Source organism: Aedes albopictus, chromosome 1 (assembly GCF_035046485.1).
Source record: "Aedes albopictus strain Foshan chromosome 1, AalbF5, whole genome shotgun sequence".
NCBI lineage: Eukaryota > Metazoa > Arthropoda > Insecta > Diptera > Culicidae > Aedes > Aedes albopictus.
This window is the reverse complement of record NC_085136.1, coordinates 68,297,889-68,318,566: the sequence shown is the minus strand read 5'-3', so window position 1 is coordinate 68,318,566 and position 20,678 is coordinate 68,297,889. Positions and strand designations below refer to the sequence as shown.

Below are 20,678 nucleotides of genomic sequence, written 5' to 3'. Positions count from 1 at the left end.
TGGTTACTTGGGGAGAGAATAGTTTAGTTGTAGAAAAATAGTTTTTTGCTTCGAAACCGTTGATGTTCAACTAGTGAATTTTGCCTTCTTTTAAACATAGGCTGTTCTTCTTAGTTAGTAAGACTAGATTTTGACATTAATTGTTGATTGCGGTAAAACAATACGGAAATATTAATATTGTAGAAGTATCAGCTAGTTATTGGAAAACCGAACAAATTTAAGAAACCGTCCCGATTCCTGTTCCATAATCACTGAATAGCGATTCGTGATCACCATTCTTTCCATTGACCAATCGGCCTAATGTACTTCGGTCAGCTGTATTTTCACTGTTTGTAGACCTATGCACTTATAGTCTATTTTACGGAACGACAACAGTGTTGATATTGATATTCACACTCACGGGCTTGGACGCGACCTCCTATCAAATTTTCATTCATGAAATGAGTGATCAGCTGATCCAAAACGTCTCGTAAAATGGCTCATAGCCTAGTTACATCGAAGTCTCGCGCTTAGTATTATACAGGCGTATCTGTAATGATCGATTTCTCTTAATCGATTTTCACTTTGCTTAATAACTATCGGTGAATCATTTCCAGTTGTTTTCGTTGTTCTAGCTCTAGTCGTCCTTTATCGAAACAAACCAAGAGATCATCCTAGCAGTGAACATATCAAATTATTGTAAAAGATTGAAACTGACGACATTTTTTATGTTAATGGACTGAAATTAATTCTTAGACAATGGAGAAAATTTCTATTTATTTATTTATTTATTTATTTATTTATTCATAATAATTCTTGTGACGTAAGACTTCGTCTTTTTTTGTTGCCACAAAAGGATTTCAAATGGAATATTACATAATTCATTTCTTAATGGTACACTACTTTAACTTGTTCTTGAAGGTTCCGTTTATACACTATCTAATTCATGTTGCAGAATGTGGAGAGAAGATCCCGCTTGAATCCAATAAGAGAAGTACACAATTTTATATTGATGGGTAACGCATTCCAATGTACAATGCTTCTCACAAAAAACGATTGGCCATAATACACAGAGTTATGATGAGGTATACTATAATTCATAGTGCGCGGTAATCGCATTCGAGTTATTTTAGAGAATAAATAGCTTGGAGTCTCAGAACTTATTATCCTATTAAAGTTTAGACATAATCTATATTCAAAGAATATCCAAAATGAACAACCAAGTAATGTTTTATGCAAATGTGTAACTCTTGAAAATCTTGAGAGGTTATAAACATAACGTACACATCTATTCAGAGCTAATCTCAATCTGTTCATTATAGCCAAGGACGCATTACTGTAAATAAAATCACAAAAAATAAAATGAGGTAATATAAGCGTTTTGAAAAGTTTAATCTTAGTTTGGATATCGAGATGCCTAGTTGTTAGATTCAATTGTTTTAAGGCGTAATATATTTTTCTACATTGTTGGTTTACCTGCGGATCCCATGACAGGTTGGATGTAAAAATCATACCAAGATTCGAAGCTTGTTCAACAAACTCTATCATTTCATTACCTAGAAATAAGTCTGGAGTTCGGGGTGAGAAACGCGATCTGTTGATTAGCATTGCTTTTGTTTTAGTTGGATTCACCATTAATAGGTTTCATCTGGACCATTCGAGTAGTTTTTGTAAATCAGAATTTATCTTTCTTGCCATTTCATTAATATTTATGTTTTTATCACTGCATAGATAAATTTGCACGTCGTCTGCAAAAAGGTGAATAGAGCAATACTCCAAAACTGATGGCAAATCATTAATGAAAAGAGAAAATAACAATGGCCCCAGAATCGAACCTTGTGGTACGCCAGATTTGATTTCACCGAAAGACGAAAATTCTCTATTATGAAAAACAGTCTGGGATCGACCAGTTAAATAGGATTTGATTAATTGAACAGCTGTGCTTGAAAAGACGAATGTGGATGATAATTTGTTAAGCAATTTGCGATGAGACACACGATCAAAGGCTTTTGCGAAGTCAATTAATAGTAGTATAGCTATTCCTTTTCTATCGATTGCTTGAGCAATATCGTCGTGTACTTTTAATAGAGCAGTAGTTGTACTGTGCTGTTTCCTAAAACCAGATTGAAACTGATTCAAAAAATCCATCCTACTTATGAAGGCGCACATCTGGCATTTCAACAATTTTTCGAACACTTTGGAAAGCGAACACAATAAACTGATCGGTCTAAGATTAGACACATCAGAACAATTATTCTTTTTTTTAATGGGAATAACCTTCACTTGTTTCCATTTAGCTGGAAATTTGGACGTAGCAATGATTTTGTTGAACAAATATTTGAATAGAGAAATTGCTAGCGGTAAAATAATCTTAATAAACTTAATTGAAATGTTATCTAGTCCCATAGCATTAGACTTAATGTCGAACACAGCATTTACAATATCAGTATCTTCAACCTCATGAAAAATAAATCCATTTCTATTTGCCCGAAAGTACCCATTTGCCAGAATGTACCAATCCCCAGAATTTAATATTTAATATTAAATTCTGGGGATTGGTACATTCTGGCAAATGGTACATTCTGGCAAATGTTTTTCTGGCGTTTGTCATTCTGGCGAATGGTTTTCTGGCGAACGGTTTTCTGGCAAATATCGCACAATCGTGTCTAAGGCTGCTCTTTTGAAATATTACTATGCATGCATTCATTCTTTTTTACAATATTTGAACATTGTTTGGGGAAATGCCCGTAAGTCTAAGCTAAGAAGACTTCAGGTATTACAAAATCGTTGCTTAAAACACATATTTAAACTCCCGTGTTTATATCCCACAATGGATTTGTACACTAATCATCGCATTCTTCCTATACGTGGCATGTGTCATCTTCAAACTTGCTTATTTGTTTTTGATGCAGTATACTGCGAAAATACGCACATAAACTTACCCATAATGTTAAACAATCAGCTGCGAACTGCACGTCAAGTACATCATTTGATGCAAACCCAGGCATTAAGGCATTAAGGGACAGAAAAGAATAACTTTTATAGGTCCTCAAAAGTATAACGGGCTACCAAATCAGTTGAAACTGATAAGTAAAAGAGCCATCTTCAAAACTAGATTAAAGTTGCACTTGGAAGATAGAATACATGGGCGTAGCGAGAGGGGGGTAGGGGGGGCCGTACCTCCCCCCCCCCCCTGGCCAGCAGATTTATTTTTTATAAATCGAGCCAACTCAAAGATTATCTATATTTCAAAGTTCCAGTTTTAAGGCAGAGAATTTCACTCGAATCTTTAAGCTGTCAAGCTGTCAGTGTCATTTAAACTCAAAATTCTCCAATCCTTCCGAAAAAATAATTTTCAAACTGGAGAAACACGGAGTACATCCGAAAAGGGCCAAAACTTATCAAGTTATCAAAAAATCAATATTAAAATAGAAACACCTTCTAAACGGTGCATATTAGAAATATGTTACCGAAGTACTTTTTGCTTGCAAATTTGATGTACTTTCATAAAATTAGGGTGACAAACTTTTTGACTTTTCTTAACAGCTTTTTTGAAAATCGTATTTTTTTTTTCATTGTAACCTATTTTTCTCCAGAACAACCCACTATGCACTAGATAGCATTTTCAGTCAGCTATAACATAAAGATAATTAAAAAATTATTGACATGTAACTTTTAAGGGAAAATCTATATTTTAGCTCAAAACACAAAAACCAAATTTTTTACCGTGCATATTTTCTCCATATAGCACCAACAATTGTCTAAAACTTCGCCGAAGACACCAAACCGATCGGACAAATCGTTTTCGAGATACAATTTTTTGAAGATATCATGTGCATTTCTCTTCGGAATTCCTCTCAGGAATTCTTTGGAATTCCTCTCAGGAATTCTTCGGAATTCCTCTCAGGAATTCTTCGGAATTCCTCTCAGGAATTCTTCGGAATTCCTCTCAGGAATTCTTCGGAATTCCTCTCAGGAATTCTTCGGAATTCCTCTCAGGAATTCTTCGGAATTCCTCTCAGGAATTCTTCGGAATTCCTCTCAGGAATTCCTCTCAGGAATTCTTCGGAATTCCTCTCAGGAATTCTTCGGAATTCCTCTCAGGAATTCTTAAGAATTCCTCTCAGGAATTCTTCGGAATTCCTCTCAGGAATTCTTCGGAATTCCTCTCAGGAATTCTTCGGAATTCCTCTCAGGAATTCTTCGGAATTCCTCTCAGGAATTCTTCGGAATTCTTCTCAGGAATTCTTCGGAATTCCTCTCAGGAATACTTCGGAATTCCTCTCAGGAATTCTTCGGAATTCCTCACAATAATACTTCGGAATTCCTCTCACTAATACTTCGGAATTCCTCTCAATAATACTTCGGAAATCCTCTCAGGAATTCTTCGGAATTCCTCTCAGGAATTCTTCGGAACTCCTCTCAGGAATTCTTCGGAATTCCTCTCAGGAATTCTTCGGAATTCCTCTCAGGAATTCTTCGGAATTCCTCTCAGGAATTCTTCGGAATTCCTCTCAGGAATTCTTCGGAATTCCTCTCAGGAATTCTTCGGAATTCCTCTCAGGAATTCTTCGGAATTCCTCTCAGGAATTCTTCGGAATTCCTCTCAGGAATTCTTCGGAATTCCTCTCAGGAATTCTTCGGAATTCCTCTCAGAAATTCTTCGGAATTCCTCTCAGGATATCTTTGGAATTCCTATCAGGATATCTTCGGAATTCCTCTCAGGAATTCTTCGGAATTCCTCTCATGAATTCTTCGGAATTCCTCTCAGGAATTCTTCGGAATTCCTCTCAGCAATATTTCGGAATTCCTCTCAAAAATTCTTCGGAATTCCTCTCAGGATATCTTCGGAATTCCTATCAGGATATCTTCGGAATTCCTCCCAGTTATTCTTCGGAATTCCTCCCAGGAGTTCTTCGGAATTCCCCCAGCAATTCTACGGAATTCCTCTCAGGAATTCTTCGGAATTCCTCTCAGGAATTCTTCGGAATTCCTCTCAGCAAATTTTCGGAATTCCTCTCAGAAATTCTTCGGAATTCCTCTCAGGATATCTTTGGAATTCCTATCAGGATATCTTCGGAATTCCTCTCAGGAATTCTTCGGAATTCCTCTCATGAATTCTTCGGAATTCCTCTCAGGAATTCTTCGGAATTCCTCTCAGCAATATTTCGGAATTCCTCTCAAAAATTCTTCGGAATTCCTCTCAGGATATCTTCGGAATTCCTATCAGGATATCTTCGGAATTCCTCTCATGAATTCTTCGGAATTCCTCTCAGGAATTCTTCGGAATTCCTCTCAGCAATTTTTCGGAATTCCTCTCAGAAATTCTTCGGAATTCCTCTCAGGATATCTTCGGATTTCCTATCAGGAATTCTTCGGAATTCCTCCCAGTTGTTCTTCGGAATTCCTCCCAGGAGTTCATCGGAATTCCCCCAGCAATTCTACGGAATTCCTCTCAGGTATTCTTCGGAATTCCTCTCAGGAATTCTTCGGAATTCCTCTCAGGAATTCTTCGGAATTCCTCTCAAGAATTCTTCGGAATTCCTCTCAGGAATTCTTCGGAATTTCTCTCAGGAATTCTTCGGAATTCCTCCCAGCAATTCTTCGGAATTCCTCCCAGCAATTCTTCGGAATTCCTCTCAGGTATTCTTCGGAATTCCTCTCAGGAATTCTTCGGAATTCCTCTCAGGAATTCTTCGGAATTCCTCTCAAGAATTCTTCGGAATTCCTCTCAGGAATTCTTCGGAATTTCTCTCAGGAATTCTTCGGAAGTCCTCTCAGGAATTCTTCGAAATTCCTCTCAGGATATCTTCGAAATTCCTCTCAGGATATCTTCGGAATTCCTATCAGGAATTCTTCGGAATTCCTATCAGGAATTCTTCGGAATTCCTATCAGGAATTCTTCGGAAACGATCGAAGAAGATATATGTCATTCATTAATAAACCAAAGAATCATCCCAGATTAAATGGTATTGTTATTGAACTTGTCTATGCCCCCCACCCTTACTTTTAGTATTGATTACTGCGTGTGCCAATGAAAGGAACCCTGTACCAGTTATGGTAACATTTTTTAACTTCGGTTCCTTTTCGCACTATTTGCATGCATTCCTTATGGGGTTTGCCATGAGTGGTACACTATGACGAAAAAGGATGCAAGGAAGCCGAAATTTCAAGGAAAATGATTTATTTCTACCATGATTTGATGAAAATGTTTAAATGAGTGCGACTATCTTTTGTGAACGTGATCTGTTGCTCACATTTTTTTTTGTTGATTTGCATCGTAAAAGGGTGAAAATTAACTATGGCGAATAATTGGTACTATAGCCATAATTGGTACACTTACCCTATTACAAACGAGGGGATGGAAGATTTCTTCGACTCATTTCATCATTATTAAAAAAAATATTCAATCAAAACTTAATCGTCTAGAAACTATTGTTGTTTTATTGATTTATTCCTTGTTGGGCATGTAAGTCACTGCGACCAGTTTTTAGATCTATTGTGACAAATGCCCCAGTTTTATTTAGCTTTGTCAATTTGACGTATCACCATTGGTATGAGCCATAATCAAACCTAAATAAATAATTAAAGAATATATCACTGAAGAGTTCTTAGAGTACTCCTAGTAAATCATCAAACTTTAGATTAATTTTCAAAAAAAAACAGTTTAAGTAGTGTTGAAAAAAAATGAAATTCCTAAAGAATCTGCAATGTTACTTTCAAGTTGTCTGCTGATCAAAGTGGAATTTTATAAATTGAAAAATGACAAGCAACTCAACTCTTTCAATTAGAAAGCTTTATAAAATTTCTTAACATTATTCAAAATATTTCAGAATTAAAAAAAATCTGAAAAAGTTCCATCTAAATTCCTAAAAAATTTCATGAAAATAACGACGATTTTCAAAAAAGATTGAAAAATATGGAGGGAGTTTTTTTTGTTTGAAAATCATTTAACAGTAGGGGATTTTTTTTATTATCGTACAAATTGGGACAAAAGGTCTCAGATCTTCATGAAAAATTTCCACAGGCAGGGCTCATGGATATATGAACAAAAAAAAATTGACAAAAAATCAGGGTCGCCTATTTTCCCGGAAAACTCAAAAGGCTTTCCACGCACCAGCACGAATCGATTTTGATCGATGTTTTTTAATCTACTTGATATTATTTTATACTATTCCATTTTATGTGAGAAACCATTTTTTCATATCAAAAGTGCATCTTATTTCTCGACTAACTTTCAAATAGGGCCTATGAAAAAATGGAACATATGCAAATAAAAAAAATATATCACGGAAACGGCTTGTTCGATCGGAAAGGAGTCTTCGGCAAAGTTGTAGATTAGTATATGGCGGCTTTCAGAAAAATACAAATTGAAAAAAATATTTTGTTTTTCTTCTAAAAAAACTGAATTTTGTCACTAAAAATGAAATATCTCAAAAAGCTATTTTTTACCGTCGGGATTTTTAGTGAGAATAAAGTTCATTCTATGAGCTACCATCTGTAAAAAAATCATAATGGTAAAAAAATGTACAAAAAAGTTATGACATTTTGAACATTTTCGGTTGTGTTTTTTTAGAGTGTATGACGAATTTCACGCAAACCCGATTTCGGGGTTGGCAGCACCCGCTCAGAATCCAATGGCATTTGGAAGATATGAAGACTATGTATTTTAAAAAACTAAGCATGCTTTGCTTTCTTTTTCAAAATTTATCTAGACTAATATTTGAAAGGGGCTTAAGTTTTTGAAATCAAGTTAGCATTAAAAAAAACATGACAAAAAGGCAATGTATAGCCAATTTTTAGAAAATTGTGGGAACTTTCATGTAAAAAAAATATTGAAAAATCGATTCCAACACGCTAAAATAAATTCTAAAAGAAATTAAAGTCAAAACATGCCCATTTGTGAAATGAAATTCGAAAAATATCGATGCAGCTCATCTAGTTTAGGTATATTTACGTAAAAACTAGTGCATTCGGCTTAAAAAGTTGAATAAAGTCCAATTTCAGAGAACCAAAAACCCAGAAGCAACAACCCCCCCCCCCCCCCCCCCATGTGCATCACAAGTTATGAATACAATTATCTTAAAGTTCCCCATATATAGCAAAAGAAAAGCACTTTTAAGGAAAACCGGTTTTCTAATAAACTCATCGAATAACTCATACAATAATGGTTCCAGCATTCCTTCAGAATCCAAAAAACATAACAGGCATGAATAATTTTGAATAAAAAATATCATTTTGAATACCATTCGAAATAGGTCAAAGTCATTAAATTGCCATTATCTGAAAAAATGATATTTTTTTTTTTGAGTCAAACCAATTTTTGGGTATTTTTATACGTAGATTCACATCATAATATTGACATATTGACATATTCACATAATAATATTGAACATAGCATTATATATATATATTGCCGGGGCCCGTAGTGGCTACACGTTTGCTTCATAAGCAGATGGTCATGGGTTCGATCCCATCCCCGGCACTTTCGTCAGTTGCTCTTTCCCCCTGAGAGCAGCTGACACTGACCCTCTTCTGAGCCCATGGCTCAAATGAGCCCGGATACTTGGACATCGGCGAACGGCAACTCATAATGGACCTCCAATCGGACTGGAAAAAAGGAACAACCAGGGTAGAAAGTGAAAGCAGTGCAACGGCATCCAGTTCGATGTAGTAGAATTGAAATAGAACACATTTAGGCGCTGTACATAGTATATGTACAGCTTCCAATTGGAATCGCTCACGCAGTGCCCTAGTGGACAATAGAGCTGTAAATTAGGTTAGGTGATTGAAGAATAAAAAAATAGCTTTATATATTTGAAGCCCGTGACAAAAAACCACTTTCGAGTAAATGAGCTTCGAAGTTTTTCATCAATTTTTCATCCCATACAAAATGTATGGAGCTTATACAGGGTGTTAGGTTCCTGAGTGCAAACTTTTTAAAGGGTGATAGAGGATCATAAATGGGGAAAAAAATTGTTCTACACATATGGCCAAATCTCAACCGTGACGTAGTTACGGCGAAATCACCGTCACGTGGTCCATCAAGCACGATTGCTCCAGGTCGCACCGTTCCACCCGGATTGGGGGCGCCACGTGGTGGCTTTTCTTCCGTCTTAATTCGCGCCTGCTGCATCTTCAGCTTTAGGTTTCACAAAAAATACGGCTTCTATAAGGTGAAAACTCAACTACACGTGATTCACCTTTTTAGAGACCGTAATTTCACTTTTTGTACAAAAGATTTCTATAAACTTGTAATAACTCTTATTTTCAGAAACCTTTTTATATCTTTACACTTATATGGAATCGCATAACGCGTGTCGGGTTTTGTTGACGTATTCTCCGCACTCCGTTGAAATATTGCATAATAGCTCCGTAAATACGCTGCTTAAAATCGCCATAAGTGAAAATTGATATAATTGATTCACTGTTAAGTTGATCGTCGATACTTGAAACAAGTTTAAACTACGTTAAAACACCGAGAAACGTGAAATATTTCTTAGCCTGAGCGTATCATTCGATTCAATCAACTCATTATTGTTAATTGTTTTGATACCATGTCTTGCCCTAAATGTGTGCAAACAGTGGACTGTAAAACCGACTTGTTCGTTGTTTGTGAAGGAAAGTGTTATAGAACATTTCACGCTGCATGTGTTGGTCTTACGGAGACAAGCGTGTATTGCCTATCAGGAAATATCTTATGGCTATGCAATGACTGTGTAACCGAATTCCGTGATCGCCAACGTAAACAACAACCTGCATCAAGCCACCAAGAAGAAACCGTACTCCGATCAATTTCCGGGGGATTAGATGTCATCACATCGAAGATCGCTGAACTAACGCAAATGATTTCCGCAGTCGATATCAAAGAAACGCGCCCGCAGTTGATGTCAACGAACGCATCGCAGACTATATCAGCAAACGCTTCACAACTATCGCAGAACCTCATGGAATCAGCACCAAGCCAATCCACGCCAATTCGCTGCCAGAAGCTACAAAAGGGTTCCCGAATCGACACAAGCCTTAACGCAAAACAATCGGCTCTTACACATTCATCAAAAATGAACCGTATGTGTCAGAGTGAAGATACGTTCTCTTTGTTTTTAACAAATATCGACGGACGAGTGGCAGAGGATGAGATAAGCACTATGGTATCGCAATCGCTAGGGATAGATGAAAGTAATTCAATCGGCATCATTAAACTTGTATCGAGATGGAAAAAAGATAATTGCGACTATGCATCGTTTAGAGCACCGCCACGGGAGTCCCTATCTGGGTCCCTATCCCTATTTCCGGGCCCTGAATAGGGACCCATGTTCACACCGGCGGTATCTAAACGGGAATGAAAAAAAAGGACGCGACATGGGATTAGCGATGGGTTTCCACATTTGGGGACCCACTCAAATCTTGCACTGAGTTGCTATTCCGATGGTTTGTGTGACGTCACTTTCTTTATTTATATTTTGCGGTGAAGTGAGCTGAGCAGTGGTGTGGAAAATAAACAGCAGTGGATCAATAAACCAAGAGATGAATATTGATGCACTTTGTCTTACGTGACTAGATGTTTTCCAGAACCCTATCACAAACAAACAGACGCAACACTAGTAATTCCCACGTACACCGATTCAACGGTTTTATTTAAAAAATTAATAGTTGGTCAACTGCCCATCTGTGGCACTCGCAGTGTTTTTGTTCAAGTTTTACATTCGCTCACTATTGTCACCTAGTTTATGATTGGCCACTCTATTGGCCAAACTCAGTCCTTTTATACCCCGGACAGACATGTGATACGAGTGTGATTCCTGTACAACGGTACGCAGTGTCCAGAAAATTCTAACAAGACTGACTTGAACTGAGAGTATTGTAGTATTTAAATATTATTTAAAAAATAAAACGACAAGAAATGGCTAGAGGGAGACCGGAGACTTCTTGTCTGTGATGAAATGTTAGAAGTGTTACGTGGGCTTGTCTGTGACCCTTTATGTCTTTGTGATTTTATGCAGGATTCATCAAAAGTCATAAGGACATATTTAATTTGTTTCAGTTTGTACTACGTCCAGTAAAAACTGAGGACTCATTTCAGAGCTCATTTCTTGCACTGGAGTTGCTATTCTGATTGCGTCACTTTCTTTATTTACAGTTTGCGCTTTTTTATTTATTGTTTGCATTTTGAAGTGAAAAGCGGTGTGTAAAATGAACAGCAGTGGAATCAAAGCGAGACGGACGCAGCGCTGCGAAACCACAATGCACTTACCTACTTTTAAGTAAGGACCACTTTTAGCAACGCACGGTGGAAAATCAATATGTTTTTGAGTCCCTAAACTCAAAATAGAAACCACCGGTGGAAAAGTGGGGTGCTAACCTAAAATAGCACCCGAAAAGGAGCGGTATAATAGGGATAGCGATGAGGACTCCCGTGGCGGTGCTCTTAGAGTAATGCTTCACGATCAATATAGGAAAAAGGCGTTGCAAGCGAGTACGTGGCCTGTAGGTGTAATGTATAGAGAATTTTATGAGCGACCAAGGATTGCATGGAAACCAATATGAAAATTTAAAAAATGTTGTGGATAACTGGTTTTATGTACAATTAAATTATAATGTTTGTTGTTATGTATGTCCAAAAACGAAAAAGTTAAATGATTGTTGATGTAATTAGTATTCTTGCACTCAGATAAAAATGTTCATGTTCCAATATATGTGTAATGATTGGTAGATTGTGTTGTTTGAACAGGTTGTGATCTTCATCTATTTTAGCAGAACGTTAGGTGTTTTGATTTTTGTAGCGAAAATATTATCACTTAGTTTTTAAGAAGCAGTCTGTGCAGTTTATACTGAAGACAAAGAAGAATAAATAAATAAATATAACTGTGCTATCTAAAGATTTTAATAAGAAGCTCTTGGTTTATGCTAACTTTTTCACAACTTGCTAACCCAAGTAACAATTATACTTTTGTGGCAATCCTGAAGTAATTTCTAAGATAGAATAATAAAACTTGGCAATAAAGCTCTTTGTTCTGCAAATCTGAGATAAAACAGGCATAAAATATCCATAAGACGAATCTGGCCCACTCTTCAGGAGATCTCCAAGGCTGCTTTTGAAGACTGCTTTGAAACTAGTTGTATTTATGAAGTTTTACTGATGATTGATTATAAGAACTTCATAAAACTTTATCAAGAATAGCTTGAGGCATGTTGATCTTCTGGCTGTCTTCCCCAAGTTGCTAAAAGTGCATAATAAATGAAATCTTTTACCTAAGCATTACGCAGATGCGAACTAGTTTTCTTTCATAGATGAAATGTTAATTGAACTACGAATTAATTTTCATCAAATTGAAATGGCTAAAATATTTAAATTGCCTGACAGATCATTGATGACAGGGAATCACAAAATTTCGTGCCATATCCACTTTTTCGTTGATATGCCACTCAAAACATACAAAAATAACAAAGCGCCTCAAAAATAATATCAATCATTAATATACGAAGACATGAATTTCCTATAAAAACAAAAGGCTACGCCACTTTTTCAATTCTTTCTAAACATGGCTGCCGTTCCAAGCGAACAAAACTCATGCAGCCGCCATCAATTGTTATTACCTTTAATCCAAACCACCTCAAAACAATGATTGAACCAAGTTGCCTTGCATGAAATCTACAGCATTTATTGAAGATTGTTTTACTAGTGATGATCTTAAGGCAGATTTGTTATTCTTAAATGAAACTTATTTGTTTTATTCAAGAGTAACAGTCCTTGACAATTGTTTGTTTACCTTTTTGGAGCTAGAAAGTTGTTTCTGTACATTTCACGTACATCCTGTAATTATATTATAGTTTTGTGTGTTTTTGCGTTAAATAATTAAGTGCAACTTACTAAAATAACACTATTTAGCATGAGTATGAGAAGAGTCACAGTAAGTATCCGTTTAATTTTCGATTCGTATAGTTGTGGCCTGTGTGAATAACTGGTTGAAGGCAGGAGGACAGCAGCCAGCTACTCGCGTTTTTGATTGGCTGTAAAATCATTATTTTGTTGATATGGTTACTTTTAAGAACCAGAATAGCTAAATTATCAGTGAGCAAAAATGTTTAAGTGTTTATATTTGCATGAGAACGTGATTTTTCAACCAATTTGTTGCATTCATTATTTAGGTTGATAAAATAGTACGTTGTCTTATTATTTCGCATAGTTCTTGTTCTAGAGTAATGGCTCTAGCTCAAGAATAGAAGGTTTCAAGATATTTTTAAAGGAGGATTAGTCAGATGAAATGCACTTGAATAAACGAAGCATAAACTTTAATAAAATATGTTGATGCAATGTGTTAAAAATTACTTCAAATACGGCTTAAAACTTATTATGAGATTAAATGCTCTTGTGAATCCAGTTGTTTTATGCGTGAATTTCAAAACTAACTTGAGGACAACTTGAAAACCGCAAACGAACGAAGATTGTTTTCTCTTGATAAAAACAATTACAAATGTTCCATGAATTGGTCATGCTGTGATAAAGCTTCCATAAAAATATTCAAATCTAAAAGGAATTGAAATTGTTACTTGGGAAGGCACGTCTGTAGAGCTCCAAGCGAAATTTAGAAAATGGACGAGATATTCGTGTAAGGAAATTAACTAGGCTCATTTGACCTAAAGATTTACAAACACTTACGCGATCTTTGGAGGAAGTTAGTCGTTTTGGATTAAGCTGTCAAGTTCTGTCTTTTTTCCTCAATAAACTTTCGAACCCACACCTGACTACCTGTCTCGTTTTAAAATATCATTTCATCATTCACGGTATCATCGCGATCTCCAATACAATAGCGCCTAGCTAAGTTTATCAAATGGAAGTAGTAGTTTAATAAAAAGTTTTCACGCTTACCACCGTCTTATACAAATATTTAAGATTTCATCAATTCACTCGAGTTCACTCGGTTGCCCGAGCCGATCGCGAGCTTTTGTGCTAAAAATTCATTTGAAATTTTAATTTCGATGGTGTTTTGAGTCAGACACAATGAACTCGGTTGCCCGAGCTGATCGCGAGCTTTTGTGCTAAAGTTTATTTAATTTCGACGGTGTTTTGAGGCAGACACAGTATATGCTCGAGTTCTTGACTGTTACACCCTTTGCATCTGGGCCCCTCAATTATAAATCTGTCTAATACAAAGTATATTATTAAGGATTTTCCTTTGAAACAGATCTGTTACACAGAAATTCCATTGTTTTGTACCAATTTCAGAGAATCAACTAACAGTCCAATTTCAACTGAACAGTTTTCTTATTAAAAAGAGAATAAAAAAATACTCGGCCATAGATAGATTTGTGAATCAAACTGTTTAAATTAATGTATGAAAATATCTGTAAAAAACGCACTGGATGGGGAGTTTATGATATTGCTACGAGCCATCTATTAGGTATGGGAGAATATACTAAGAGAGGAGAGGAGCTGTCAAAAATTGACAATAATGCTACGCCAACATGCTACTTTAGAAGAGCTTTTCTTCTTGTGATATATGGCAAACTTTTGGACAATCTTATTGTCTTTCATTAGAATATTTTTAATTATAAAAGAAGTTACATGTATTGTAACTTGAAATATTTTATCTTATTTGCATTTTTTAACTTGTTTAGCGTGTAGGAATTTTTCAATATTATGAAAGTTCACACGATTATCTAAAAGTCATCCATACTTTCATGTAGGTAATGTCATTTTTAAGTTACATTGAATAAAAAAACGATCAAAATTGAATCGGTCTAGATAAATTGAAAAAACAAAGCATGCAAAAATGCTTCAAAATACACAGTCTTCATACCCACCAAATGCCAATGAATTTTGATCGGGTGCTGCCAACCCCGAAATCGAGTTTGCGTGAAATTCGTCATACACTCTAAAAAAAACACACAACCGAAAATGTTCAAAGTGTCATAACTTTTTTGTACATTTTTTTACCATTATGATTTTTTTCACAGATGGTAGCTTATAGAATGAACTTCATTCTCGCAAAAAAATCACGAAGGTAAAAAATAGCTTTTTGAGAGATTTCATTTTTAGTAACAAAATTCAATTTTTTTGGAAGAAAAACTTCGTAAATTTTTCAATGTGTATTTTTATGAGAGCCGCCATATACTAATCTACAGCTTTGCCGAAGACACCTTTCCGATCAAACAAGCAGTTTCCGTGATATAATTTATCATTTGCATGTGTTCCATTTTTTCATAGGCCCTATTTGAATGTAAGTCGAGACTCGATAAAAAGTTTTAATATGAAAAAATGGTTATTTGTATTTGTTTAGGAGTAGCTCTACTAGTACCCCTAACATGTTCCACACGATCAGAGGATCGATATCTCTTTTACCCTCATTATTATCATCAGATTGTCTCGCATAGTCCAGGTAGCTTGTCGTGGAACCGAATCGATCGCGATCGGTTGTATTCGCGCGTATATTCACCACACTGACCCTAGGGTATCGCTTTATATACTCAGGGCAGTCAGTTAGCTCTCGATCTCGCGCGCATGAGCATCAAAACAGCAATTTAATATAATCCGTCGAGCTCTAATAAACGTTGTAGTTTTGTTCTAAATCGTTGCAATAAAAGTGTTTGTCGATTTTCCTACGCCGCGTGTGTCCAGTGCTCAAACGATTTTCCCCACAAGTCCGAATCCTGGGTAATCTCCAGCGGTCCCGGTAAGAACATTTTGGTCCTTCGAACCGGATTTAGGACCGGCGGACCGTTGGATCTGGAGACACCCGTGAAGATCGGTCAAGTGAAGCGCGTTGAACTCTGTGTACAGCAGTGCGCGGACAATAGTGAGTGAGTGGCGTTGGTACCGGCCATCGCGCAAAGTGAGTGACGAAGGAAGCCGCCATCGTCGACGGGTTGGAGCCTAGGAGCCGGCCATCGTGATTCTGCAACTACGTTCGACGAAGGAGTAGTGACTGGTCGTTGACCCTACGCCCGGTACATCACTGATGCAGCAGCGAAGCGAGACTACACCAATCAACGGACGTATCAGGTATCAGGTATCAGAAGGCCGGCTCCAGAGGCACGTTATCCTCCATTTGGGACATTTGTGCCATCGCCAAAATAACAGCCTATTTCATCATCTACCTGAGGGAAAAGGAAGGAAAAAGAATTTGGATGGGGATAGGGACAGGTAGGGAAATAGGAAAAATACCCTGGAAGAGGGTACTAACGCACAAGCGTACCACAATGGGTTCAAACAGCGCCCTGAAAAGGGCACTGTAATAACGCATAAAGCGAAAGAGAGCCTATAGCTCTTTATCACAGCGGGTTAAGAACAACAGAATATCCTGAAGATTCAGGTTTCTGAAGTCAGTTTCACTTAATAAGTGTTTACCGAATACTCGGAAACGCAGTTGCGCGAAAACTGGACAGTTACATATCAAATGATTCGAAGTTCCATAATCGGATTCACAGCTATCACAGGCAAATGAATCAGCTTGCTGAATATTCGCCATGTGATAGCTGAGTCGGCAGTGGCCAGTCAATGCTTTGACCAGCATGCTGCAATTCTGCTTAGACAGATTAGTTAGATACTTCGCCACCCGTAGAGATGGCTCAGCACTATACAATTTGGTTTGACGACATGACTCCAAACTATTCCAATATTGTCTGTGTTGAGTGACAGCCCAGGTGTGAATCTGAAGCTTAATCCAACACTTCGATATCGGAATAGCTGGCTCAGGGCCAATGAAGTCATGTGATGCTCCAGAGCGAGCTAACTCATCAGCCAATTCATTTCCAGCGATGGAAGAATGACCAGGTACCCATAGAAGGTGAACAGCGTTTGCTGAATTCAGCTCCTCGATTTGAGTTCGACAAGCGATAACTATCTTCGACCTGGAGTTGGCCGAAGCAAGTGCTTTAATAGCAGCCTGGCTATTTGAACAGAAGTATATTACTTTGCCCATTACGTGCTGCTGAAGTGCTGATTGCACTCCGCACATAAGAGCAAAGATTTCGGCCTGAAAAACGGTGCAGTGTCTACCAAGTGAATAAGACTGATATAGCCTTAGCTCACGAGAATAAACACCGGCACCTGCTCGACCTTCGAGAAGGGAGCCATCAGTGTAACATACGATGCCGTCTGAAATACTTCTTTCCAGATATCCGGATGTCCACTCTTCCCGGGAAGGGAATTTCGTGGAAAATGTCCTATATGGAAAATTACAAGCAATTGTAAGATCACTTGGAGCAATGACAATTTTGTCCCAATTCACCAAAAGTGAAATCAACGAGGTGTGTGTTGATGTGCGGTTCACAGGAGTTTCCTCTAGTAGACCGAGTACCCGTAACCGGTAAGTGCAAGAAAGGGCTTCTTGTTTGAGATGAATGTGTAGTGGGGCAACGTCAAAGAGAACTTCGAGCGCTGCCGTGGGAGTTGAAGAGAACGCTCCAGACATCGCCATTAAGCACATCCTTTGGGGATGGCCTAATTTTGATTGGACCGTTCTCACTTCACCCTTTTGCCACCACTCAAGACATTCATAAGCCAATATTGGCCGAACCACAGTTGTGTAAATCCATTTGATATACTTGGGTTTTAGACCCCAAGTTGTACCAAAAGTACGCCGGCATTGCCCGAAGGCCATACAAGCTTTCTTGATTCTGAACTCAATGTGAGGTGTCCAGGAAAGCTTGGAATCAAGAATGACTCCAACGTACTTTACCTGTTCAGTCACATCGATTTCAGAATCAAAGAGACGCAAAGGTCGAACGCCATTACGGTTTCGCTTTTCCGTGAAAAGAACAATAGATGTTTTACTCGGATTAACCGAAAGGCCATATTGGCGACACCAACCCTCAACTACCTGAAGGGCGTTTTGCATCAGGTCGAAAAGGGTGCTGATGCACTTACCAACTAACAATGTTAGGTAGTCGTCGGCAAAACCATAAGTAGGAAAACCGCTATTATTGAGTTGCCTCAATAGCGTATCTGCTACGAGATTCCACAAAAGACTCCCCCTTGAGGGCATCCACAAACACTCAATTTCCTAATCCCTGCTAGACGCAATGTCGAGAAGAGATATCGGTTTTTGAGCATTTGGTGAATCCAATTGGAAATCATTGGAGATATACCATGACTTCGTGCGGCTTCCAATATGGCATCGAAAGGCACGTTGTCAAAGGCACCCTCGATATCTAAGAAAACACCCAAACAAGATTGCTTTTGAGCGAATGCTTTCTCGATATCGTAAACAACCTTGTGTAAAAGAGTCACAGTGGACTTACCAGATTGGTAGGCATGTTGGTTCACATGAAGAGGCACGTTGGCCAGATGAACATCACGGATGTGATGATCCACAATGCGTTCTAAGCATTTCAGAAGAAAAGAGGTCAAACTGATAGGTCTGAAACTCTTTGCTTCTTCATACGACGCACGACCCACTTTCGGAATAAACTTTACAGTAATATCCCTCCAGGGTTTGGGAATATACCCTGTAGCAAAACTGCAAACAAGTAGTTTTTTCAAAACATGTTTGAAATAATCAAATCCCTTCTGAAGCAAAATACAGGGGGTGTGACACTCTAATCTTTTTGGAATCAGTTCAGAAGATTCAAAAAGATTCGAAAAGATTCAAAATGATTCGGCGGGATTAATAAAAAACGGGCGCCCGTCAGTCATATCAAAATAACTGATTCATTTCGTTCAGTGTTTGTTTTGGTTTCGGACGACGCTAATCGCTGATCGGAGGGATCGGAAATTTTTCATTAATTTTAATGATCTTCAGTTTGAGTAGGTAGGTATTTTAATTAATTTTATGATATTTTAAATAATTTATGTTAGTAAACACACTAATTGAAAAAGAAAATTATATTTCAGACCGGCGACCAATTGAACGCAATTAGTTTGCCGTCAGTGGTGCTTCGCGGCGACAAGGATCTGTGTTGGTCCGTCCGTCGCGACCGATTGCGCCGTCTCCACCAGCCGTTCGGATCCGACATTAGCAAGGTCACGAATCCGATAAAGTTCCAGGAAAGGCTTCCCGGAGTATCCTCGACCTGTGAGGGTGTGACTGCCGCAGCCATCATGCAACAACGGAGAATGCCAAAAATGTGAATCTTTGCAGTTGGTTGGACTCACCGTCCCTCATGAAAGGCAGCTGAACACACAGTGCCGGCGCCTCCCTCTATTTGGCTGAAATATCTGTCTGCTCAAGCTCTTGAATTGATTGGAAAGGCCGCCCGTGATAACTAGAAGTCCAGAACCATTTCACGTCACTTGTAGTTGGCCGTTTGAAATTACGAGAAGCTGAAAAATCTGCTGTCCGGAGTAAACCATCGCTCAGGGTGCCATGCTGTTACCAAGTCCGAGATAAACAAGTAAATCACCAGGATAACAAGTGAGAGGTAATTAATCAAGATGGACAGAGATCTGAACTTCGAAATATAACTAAATCAAGCAAGTATCAAGTGAATAAACCTGACTTATTACAAACAATTCAAAAATATCACAAAACTCGCATCAATCATGCTGTATGTTTTCTTTAACAAGGTGTGCGCTGGGCTTGTTACTTGTTGGATTTGGTTCGTTAAAACTACGTCGAATGGAAAATGCTTTTTATTGGACTCAGTACTGGGTTGATTGCTACTGGTCTCCATGGACGGAGTGTCTTTAAGAGTAAACAACTATTGTTTTCGAGGCCTTTCAAGGAAACTACTGAAAGTTATCGTTACTTGTTGGTGTTTCAGCATCCGTGCGTTTCATTCTTGCTTAGGGACGTAACCGAGAAACTCAAATACAGGTAGCAATGAAGTAGTTGTCACTTTTTGTTTGGCATACTTTACAGGACTAGGACTAGGAGAGAATTGATATATGTGCTCATTCTGAGAATGGAGTGACGTGAAAAAAGTCGGAGTCGTATATCGAGGTGAGAGATCTCTACTCGAATGAGGTGACTCGCCGTGTAAATCAAATGGAGAGTCACCTCATTCGAGTCGAGAATTCTCACCTCGATATACGACTCCGACTTTTCTCATGTCACTACATTCGCAGAATGAGCACAATAGTATGTGCATTGCTAACAAACTTCACAGGACTTTGGTGAACCTTCTTGGCAAGCTTTTATTACCAAACATCTTTGGAGGACTTGGTGAACCTTCTTCACGACATCTTCTGATGACAAGGAAAGACAGCCACAAAGAGAATTGTTCTATTTCTTAAGAAGGCGTATTGTGCGTCACCAAACATCTTCGGAGGACTTGATGAACCTTCTTTACGACATTTTCTGATTACAAGAACAACTACAAAGAGAATTGATCTATTTCTTAAGAAGACGTGTTGTGCGTCACCAAACATCTTCGGAGGACTTGGTGAACCTTCTTCACGACATGTTCTGATTAAAGGGAAGATCGAAGAACTACAAAGACAATTGGTCTATTTCTTAAGAAGACGTGTTGTGTGTCACCAAACATCTTCGGAGGACTTGGTGAACCTTCTTTACGACGTGTTCTGATTACAAGTACAACTACAAAGAGAATTGATCTATTTCTTAAGAAGACGTGTTGTGTGTCACCAAACATCTTCGGAGGACTTGGTGAACCTTCTTCACGACATGTTCTGATTAAAGGGAAGATCGAAGAACTACAAAGAGAATTGGTCTATTTCTTAAGAAGACGTGCTGTGCGTCACCAAACATCTTCGGAGGACTTGGTGAGCCTTCCTTACGACATGTTCTGATAACAAG

At 38.0% G+C, this 20,678-nt stretch overlaps 1 protein-coding gene and 1 long non-coding RNA gene across 2 annotated transcripts in view; one reads left to right on the top strand and one right to left on the bottom strand.

The window, feature by feature from the left end:
- Nucleotides 1–20,678, bottom strand: part of LOC109401821 (serine/threonine-protein kinase 32A) — a 551,348-nt gene that overhangs the window by 419,555 nt on the left and 111,115 nt on the right. The window lies entirely within an intron of this gene.
- LOC115268821 (uncharacterized) lies at nucleotides 18,520–19,413 on the top strand. Its single transcript, XR_009996052.1, has 2 exons — nucleotides 18,520–18,731; nucleotides 18,815–19,413. It is a non-coding gene; the product is annotated as an uncharacterized LOC115268821 (long non-coding RNA).